Consider the following 9,951-nt stretch of genomic DNA (forward strand, 5'->3'; position numbering starts at 1 on the left):
TTCCATAGCAAAGCTCCTTTCGATACGCAGAGTTACTGGTACCAGATTGTGAATGACCTTCACATGTCTCCAGCCTGGTCAGACTTTCGAGAGGAAATGGGAAAGGAGGCTATAGCCTTATCATACTGCTCTGATGGGTTTAATCCATAACATCACAGCAGGTAGTTACAGTATATGGGCCCAAAGTGGACTTATTCTGAACTTGCCACCCCAGCTTCGTGGACGGAGTGCTCTGACAATGCTGTTTGGCCTCATTTCAGGTAGTGACCTTAACTATTCACATTATTTTACACTTCATTACAGAGTTATTGCCCCTAGTTAAAATTTTGTGTCTTTAGCAAATGAAGCTTATTATAATAGTACATTATTGTTCTAGTTTGGTTTGGTTTATTTTGTTTAACTTAACACAAACATACCGCAGCCTCCCAAAACACAGATACGCACTCATCACACGCATGCATGTCGCACGCACGGGAGGCCGTCCTTAAATGACCTTAGCTGTTAATAGGACGTTAAACAAAATAAACCAAACCAAACCTTGTGATAGGCCGGAACTTTTGCTGATTTATAGTGCTACATTATTGTTCTAGAAGACAGTTTCAAATCCTTCATCTTGTCATCATCTGTTGAGGTTTATATATAAAGGACCTTAATTCATCACCCCTTTGATGACTTGGTTTAGATGAGGTAACTGCTAAAACTCCATAACTTGTCAGAAAGGTTTTGCAGCTAAATCAAATTGAACTGATATATGCTAATATATACACTGGTCAATATAGTGCAAGTCATCGATCACCAAAATTATTAAACTTACCACCCACTCACGAGCTTCGACACGACCCTTCATTCCCAGAAGCAGCAACAGTTTTGTTGAGATCAAGAGCCCACTCACGAGCTTCGACACGACCCTTCATTCCCAGAAGCAGCAACAGTTTTGTTGAGATCAAGAGCAAAATAACTTCAAGTGTCTCGATACTACGACTTCCTGGAGCGTGACCAGAGAGACAACGGGTATGTTTATGCTAAGCATTTGTATAATTCTAAAAGTCTTACGATATTTAGCACTGAGTAAACCGTGAAAAAGTATCTACTAGTTGGAATATTTCCATCCATGTTTATGTTATTAGTCTAATTTGAAGTAGTTTTTTTTAATAAATCATGAAATAAAATAAATCTTTCTCAGTAGAGTTAATTTATAGAAAGATTTTCATATCAACATGAAGCGAAAGTTTGAATGTTGCCAAGCCTGATTTAAATTAAACTACATTGCCTGCTACGAAAATCACAATAAATATTGTCCATCATTCTGGGATATTTCATGAACAAGTACTAGGCTCGAATTCATATCAGAGTTCGGTATTGTCATCCTCAGTATATAGATAACTGATCATTTTAAGATGAACTTAGCATTCCTACACAATAACATTTCTGGATCTAGGGATTAAGCATTTCCATGGCAGCCCTGATGTTTTATTTTATACTCGAATCAACAGTTCTGAATCTGAATCTATTTTTCCTCTACTCTCCTTTGTTATGGAGTTACCTCACATTAAAATGAGTCATTTGCAATGATGTATCTGTAAATTTACATGAAGTGATTTTGAGGGACAATTGATTGTCATTACTAAATATGCTGTCCTTGGGATAAGGTTTTAGTTTGTATTTGGTTTTTAAGTGAAACATGCATTATAAACTATTCTTGTCATTAGAACGAACAACAAAGCCAAGTTAACTGCCTTGACACAGAACTATGGTCGATATGGTAGTACGCATTGGTTCCGCCTTGATTGCTCCAGTTGAGCCAATGCATGCTCTAAAGGTATGTATTCCACAGCACATGTTACTGAAATCTTAAGACTACCTCAAATCTGTTTGCACACAAAAAGTATTTGCTTTGTAAAATGTGTGCAAATAGAAAATAAATTTGTTGTTTTAAATTTTTCCCATACTTGAGATTTGAATGGAATAGCCATTTCTTTACTACTCATATCACCTTCTTATACATAATATTTACTTTGATTTATTTGTTGTAAACTAAGAAATCATTTATTTCACACACACACAGCAAAACATTTCTACAAGCCATTTCTTTACTACTCATATCACCTTCTTATACATAATATTTACTTTGATTTATTTGTTGTAAACTAAGAAATCATTTATTTCACACACACACAGCAAAACATTTCTACAATAATTACTGAAGTACAGTTACAGGTTCTGACCTGTTCAAGAAGTCACAAAAGGGGACTGCATTTTTAGAAATATTTTGTTCATACTTTGTCTAGTTTTAGTCTCGGTTTGATTTATCACTAATACTAAAGAATTGGCCAAGCACTGAATTTAGGGTTCTGTTTCATTTGTCAATTTATTTTATTATCATTTCAGGTTGTTGCTGAGCACATAATGAAACTTCTGAATGGTGATGAAGATGGTCCTAAGGTGCGGGCTTGCTGAGCACATAATGAAACTTCTGAATGGTGATGAAGATGGTCCTAAGGTGCGGGCTTTTGAGCGGGCCAATGATCGTTTTAAAGATTTCTGTCCTGAGGCTGTTTACTCAACCTACGTGAAACAGGTATGTAATAATAAATTGTAAGCATCATTCACAAAAAGTTTTTAGTCTTAAAAAGTGCTAGCAGACTTCATGTTAGATTAACTAGCACAACTAAACAATGTTGGTTTAGAGTCTAATTTAATTGAAGTTCAGTGTGGTTGTCTTAAATTTAAAACCAGAAACTTCGTTTTGAACGAAATTATTTAATTATCCATACAATCAGCAATTGTAAAGTCGAGTGAAAGTATTGGAATTTGACAATAATCATAGTAAGTTTTAGGGTGATCAAATTTAAATTCCTTCAAACAAGTAAAGTAACTAGCAAAATTAGTATCTATTATTAAAGTTCTCTGAAGGATACTTTCAAATATACATTGTCAGTATTTATGAGTGAATTTTTCATTATGCAATTATTCTAATTGTAGAGGAAAACACTGGGCCAGAAGAGAAGAAGAGGTGCATTAACAGGTAAAAGAAGTTGGTTTAATCAATATATTGTTATGGAATATAGGGTAGAATAATCTGATATTATACACAATATAATGATTATATAAATCCCTTACGTAGTATTTGTAATTAAATTATGTCTCCTGAACCCCATTAAACAGAATGAAAAGACGAAAAAAATCAATACAGTGATATTTCAGATCAAACTATTGTATCATATCAATAGTTAAATTGATCTGAAAAAATTACAAAAGTCTTGTAAATGAAGAAGTTATTAATTGTAAAGTAATTTAATAAATACAATAAGTAATTGTGTTCACATATATTCCAGCGGAGGTGATGAGTCAGCGAGTGGACCTGGAGACAGTGGTCTTGAGAAAAGGTAACTACATAGGTATAAATCAAATGTGTAATATTTAGAAATTAAAGATTCACAAATATGTTAAAACATAGTCAACAAATGGTAAAATGAAAGTAACCATTTAACATTTTTAGCAAACTTTATTTGTAAAGAAAATGATGAACTTTATTTGTAAATAAAATAATAAGTTTTACATAAACCTTTTTTTTTAATCAGATTCCCGAAAAGCCAACTCCCTGCTGCTCCATTCAGTCTGAATGCAGAGGAGAAAAAACTTGCCGACAAAAGACTGTCTTTACTCAGATTTCCCCACGACTTTGGAGAATTACCTGACACCCTCTTTAAGGAAATAAGTGGTGGGACAAAGACGCACACGTGGCACCAGGTATGAAGTAATGACGACATAATTATAATAATTTCTGAAGGCTGAATTTCTGTCTTAGACGTTAATAAGAAAAGTTTTATTTCTTCCCATCATTTTTTTGATATTTAAATTATAATTCTTTAGCAGCTAATATTGGAGCCTGTTTTCTGATTCAATTTGAAATTATGAAAAATTAGTCTTTAATAGGGTTAACAATTCATAGTCAAATGAAAGTAAATGGAAAAAGTGAATATTGCTTGCTTTTTTGCCTTTTATACAACTTATCATAGGCAAAATTGATCCTGCAACTGTTGAGCGATAGGAAAAGATAGGAAATAGATAAAATACTGTTCGATGAAGTGACTGATGCAGATGTAAATTCAATAATGCTTAAATGAGTTGACAAAACCTTGAAAATTAGTTTTGTAAATTGCAAGGCAATATGTTTTGAACATATGTATTTATTCTAGTCAAAATAAGACCATGCTCTCAGCAACTGTATTAGAAATATGCTTTTATCACAATTTTTATTTGGGAATATATCTATCATATACATTTGATGGTATCTTGGTATTCATATTGTTCATAGACTATGCATTACAATTTGTATATGATAATATTTGAAAAAAAATCTGCCGATAGGTATTCACCAATGGACTCTTAAGATACTGTCTGAGGGACATGCTGGGAAAACAGCAGAGGGATTCGTTATGCAACTTCCTGTCATTGTTGGAGGAACTATTCAAGCCAACGACAGATATGGCAACATTACACCACACTGAGAGGAAGTGGCACGGGGCCCTCTGTTACTTTGAGAGAGATTTCCCTGCTTCTCTACAGGTAATACAAGCAGATAGTTCAACTTTGTTAACTGGAACTTTGTCTCCAGCATATGGTTAATAAATTATGAAAATATGCTCATAGATCGGCCATTTTTGCAACCAATCACTTCCAATTTGTTTGATTGGCATATAGATTTGACAGTTTTTGGATCGCAGAGTCCGTTCCCCCCCCCCCCCCCCCCCCCCCCCCCCCTCTTTTTTTTAAAATGTTGTTTTAGTCTAAATGTTGTCTTTTGATCTTCTCTCTCAGCTTTTTACCTTGATATCTATGATGTGATTAAATTTCCCTAAATAGCCTTTTCAACCTCTGTTTGTGGTCTCACATCCATAAATAATACTTATTAGTCATGGGAAGTCTATTCATACATAGGTCTCTATGTGTGCCCTTTCTCTTTAGAGTTTTAACAAGAAAACAGATTTGTTGACAGGCAGCCATCTTGGATATTGACAGTTTATGATTGTTATCAATATTTTCTTTTTTCATCAAGTACTGGAAGGATATTTACTTGATACCTTTGCAACTACTGCTCGGAAAACATGGCTGTCAGGCAGCATTTGGCTGTTTCAGTTTGTCTTGTATTTCTCAGAAACCTATTGTAAGATTTAATGTAAGTCATCTATGTCAACACAAAATGTAAAGGAATATGAGATAAAAGGGTGAAGTAGTGAAATATTTTTCTTACATAAAGCCAGTCAAGATCATTTAATTAAATAATCCCAGTGAGATATCTGGTTATTTTCAGCAATTATCACCAGTGATTTCCAGTATTCAACACTTCACTTTGTTCTCCTGCTCATTATTATGACAGACATATTTTCTGCCGCACAGCATTCATAATAATTAATGACAAGCTCCACATTCAAAGTAAAACATATTACGGTTGGTACATCTACATAAATTAGTATTTTCTTGGGTTTTTTTTGTTTTTTTCTTCAAATTCACATTTTTAAATGCCACTTAATTCATGTTAAAAAATATTTCCAGAATACATAACTAATTCACACTTTCTTTTTCATAGCTTTGTGATGCACCTACTGTACCATTTGCCTCAATATATACGCCTGTATGGACCACCTTTCCAGTTCTGGATGTTTCCGTATGAGAGGTTCAATAAGACCCTCTCTCAACACATCACCAACAACAGAGATCCAGAACTGAATGCAGTGAAGAAGATAGAGGTATGTGTGAAACATATGTTTATAGATAGAATTGTGGTTGTGGATGGAAGGGAAATAGGTGACTGTATTAGCAATTAGTTACATGTTGGATACATTATCCGTGCAATGGAGTATAAAGATATATATACTCTATATATATACTCTATATTCTATAGTTTTTTGTTTTTTTTTTTTGGGGGGGGGGGGGGGGGGGGGGGGCGCTGATTTACATCTCTTGTTTCTCTAGTTGTTAGGGTGGGGGTATGGGGATTACCTGTCGTATATACCTGGTTTGGTTTGGTTTATTTTGTTTAACGTCCTATTAACAGCTAAGGTCATTTAAGGACGGCCTCCCGTGCGTGCGACATGCATGCGCGTGGTGAGTGCGTATGTGTGTTTTGGGAGGCTGCGGTATGTTCGTGTTAAGTCTCCTTGTGATAGGCCGGAACTTTTGCCGATTTATAGTGCTACCTCACTGAAGCATACTGCCGAAGACACCAGCAGCACACCCCACCCGGTCACATTATACTGACAACGGGCGAACCAGTCGTCCCACTCCAAATATGCTGAGCGCTAAGCAGGAGTAGCAACTACCATTTTTAAAGACTCTGGTATGTCTCGGCTAGGGGACAGAACCCAAAGCCTTCCTCACAGGGGCGAACGCTCAACTAAAGGCCAAAAGTGAGGCATTGTCAAGGGAGACATTAGGAAGAAGAAAGTTGTTCAGAAAGAAGAGAAAAGATAAGATCCCAAATTTAGTCGCCTCTTACGATCATGCAATGGGGGCAACAGGTACAATTCTTACGCCCTACCTGCAGGGCATACCTGCATAATGGGGTTAAACAGTAAATGTTTTCTTCTCTGTTTTTAAATAAATATTTTTTTCCTGTTTATTCTATTTCACTGTATAATGATGTTGGTTATTTAAGTAAACATTGTAAACTATGGAATCAATGGAAGTGATCAATATAGACAGAAAACCTGAGAATTTTGTAGATATTAATATCCTTTTTTTAAAATACATTATATTGTTTTACCAACTTTAATAGTGCTTTTCGGTCAACAATAGTGTGCTTTTTTTTATAATTCAGCAGGGGGCATTTGGCTGTGCGAGTTCCCTTCAATGCTTGTATAATGAAGTTGTTTTCTCTGTTTCTCAGGTGCAGTGGCTGGTCAGCATGCTCGACAGCGCTGGATTTTTTGAGCCTCTACAAGTGAATCCAGCTCCCAAAGTTTAAGCCTGTGTCTACTTAACCCCTGGACGATTCAAACCAAAGGCGCATCAGCTTGCTGACCTTGAAGTGGAGGCTCTCGGCCAACTGCTGAAAACATCATTGACCAGCAACAATATTACAATTTACCACTATGCAAAGAAGACAGTAGATGGGAGGGAAATACTATACAGAGATGCCGGTGTGGAAAAAAGAGGACCAACGAGAGAGAGCAGGGATTGTGTCGTGCAACCTTGAAGATGGACAGTTTGTGGGAAACAAAGTATTTCTTTCACAACGCGTCAACCACAGATGGCCATGCACTGGCATTCATTGATTGGATTGGAAGACCAGAGGTATGCTTGGACTCTGCATGCTACATGGTAAAACCCGCATCAAGGACTCCAATACCAATGATGTGGATATCCCAGTTATCTGTGTCACTAATACATGCGTGGGAGAATGATGTACTTTGGTTGCCCTCCATGTGAAGACCTTCATTTGAAGAAACTCAGAAAGTGCATTCTTGGACTAATTGTGGCCATAGGTGAACTTTTTCCTAAAAGGTTCTGTGAATCATTTTTAATTGTTCTGGTTTTTATACACTAATGTAAATATATTTTCCGTTTTAATTTATGCAAAAGCTTATAACTAGGCCTTATTTCCATAGTGGCACTCAGTAATGAGGTGACCGCGCTAAGGTTCTGTGATTGATTTTTAATTGTACTTTTTATGTTTTTTATACACTTTAAAATATAAATATATTTCCCGTTTTAATTGATGCAAAAGTTTACACTAGGCCTTAGTTCCATAGTGGCACTCAGTAATGAGGTGACAGAGCTAAGGTTCTGTGATTAATTTCTAATTGTACTTTGATGTTTTTATACACTTTAAAATGTAAATATATTTTCCGTTTTAATTTACGCAAAAGTTTATACTAGGCCTTAGTTCAATAGTGGCACTCAGTAATGAGGTGACCGAGCTAAGGTTCTGTGCTTGATTTTTAATTGTTCTTTTATTTTTTTATACACTTATGCCTAGTTATGGTTTCATGTTTTCAGTTTTAATTTCTCCCTCGACCTATCGACATCCGATAAAATTGTTAGTTTTGCTTCTTCTGACGATATAATTCCCTCAATAAGTTTTCCACCCTCGCTTACCGTCATTCGCCATATAATATACTAAAGCTCAATTATGACTTATTTCTCTGGATGTTATCAACAATTCGGTCATCGTGGCTCTTTTAGTTCTATCTTTTGAGACTGGAAAGACCTGTTTTAGTGTTTATACTGACACTGGTAAACAGTTACACTGCGTTTGCTTACAGATCGATAGATATTTAAAGGTGGATGCACGGTGTTTTGGAAATAAAACAATTAGTGATTTCTACTCATATTGTTCGAGTTGTATATCTGTACACAAATAAATTAAGGAGTTTGATTATTTTCTTTTTGTTGTATTTCATCAAATATCACATTTCCATAATTCCGCCACCCTTGTTATACAGCTAGAATCGCAAGCGACAAAAGATATAATAAGGGTAAACCTTACAAAATAGTGATGAGTTATTCTGACACTTGATCTTCTATATTAATGAATTATAATTGACAATATAATCATTATGTAATATACCAGAATATTAATTCTCAGAGGTCGGGTCCGATGTAATGGTGGAGCTATGGTCGGTTGGGGGGAGGGTATTTGTAGTTACAGTCTGGGGGTAGAGTAAGAGTCTGGGGGGGGGGGGGGGGGGGGGGGGGGATTGGTAGGGTTAGGGTAGGGGTGTAATTATGGTTAGGGTCGGGTGAATTGGTACAGTTACGTTAGTATGGTAGTTAGGGCTGTGTTGTAATGGTAGTTATGGCTGGGATGTAATGGTGGTTAGCGCCGGGATGTAATTAGTAGTTATGGCTGGGATGTAATGGTGGTTAGGGCCGGGTTGTAATAGTAGTTAGGGCCGGGTTGTAATGGAGTTTTCACTTTTGTGTCGAAGGATAAATATTTGAATATTGTAGGATTCTCTGTGCGAGTGTAAATGAAAAAAAAATCCACAAATTGTTGACATTTCTTTTCAGTGTAAATTTGACATGCGTCGCAGTTTATTTCGCCTGCGGCCAGGCCATGAGACCATGTCCAACTTTAACATACTTGAAAATGATGAGTTACTATGTGGCGTTTTTGCGAAAGTTATCTAATGTTTATACTTGAATTTATTTAACAGTACTCCAGGGAATTCTCTATAAATACATGCTGTAGATTGTTTCATTTCTCTCTTCTTTCCTTTCGATGCATAATTGGGCTTAAACAGTAAACAATATCAAAGCGGTTCAGACGAGTCGGTATTGTTTTACAAATTTAATTAATAGCCGTGAATAGATGTTATAAAAACATGTCACCCGCCGATTCCCTTAGTGCATGGCTTTGTTTAAACAGTTGCCATTACCAAAGCGGTCCAGACGAGTCGGTATTGGTTTACTTGAGTAATTAATAGCCGTGGATATCGATATTATAAAAGCTATAAAGTTATAATCAAAACACATGTCACCAAAGAGATAACTCAATGTGTCAGGACCTGCTCAGTTTAAGTATATAAGAAATCTGTAACGCAACAACAGCATTCATCATGAATACCTTTCAAGTAACTATGCGCCGATACATTTCAAACGACGAGGAGAAAGCCTGCATTTTGGGCCACAGCTTCATCAAAAGACTCGTTTACAGATGGCAAAGGGAACAAGAGGCCCAGGGGCCTTAACGGTCATCTGACTCTAAATTAAAACCCTTATATTATTGTAGTATGCATTCTCTGTAGCAAGTATATAGTGGCACTGTTGGCCATGGTGTCCATCTTGGATATCTGACCGACCCAATAAATAATAACACTTGGTCTGGACCATCTAAGGATCATTTCTGGTAAGTTAGAGCTGAATCCCACCGGTGGAATTTGAGAAGAAGTTTGAAATAGGTGTTGTTCAGGAAAACCATGATTGCGCAATCATGTTACAAAATGG

The 9,951-nt window shown here is 36.1% G+C and overlaps 1 long non-coding RNA gene across 1 annotated transcript; it reads left to right on the forward strand.

Moving 5' to 3' along the window:
* Positions 1-3,260: 3,260 nt before the first annotated feature.
* On the forward strand, positions 3,261-9,602 carry LOC117340141. Its single transcript, XR_004535367.1, has 5 exons — positions 3,261-3,386; positions 3,582-3,750; positions 4,372-4,569; positions 5,591-5,750; positions 6,890-9,602. It is a non-coding gene; the product is annotated as an uncharacterized LOC117340141 (long non-coding RNA).
* Positions 9,603-9,951: the final 349 nt, after the last annotated feature.

Source organism: Pecten maximus, chromosome 13, assembly GCF_902652985.1.
Source record: "Pecten maximus chromosome 13, xPecMax1.1, whole genome shotgun sequence".
NCBI lineage: Eukaryota > Metazoa > Mollusca > Bivalvia > Pectinida > Pectinidae > Pecten > Pecten maximus.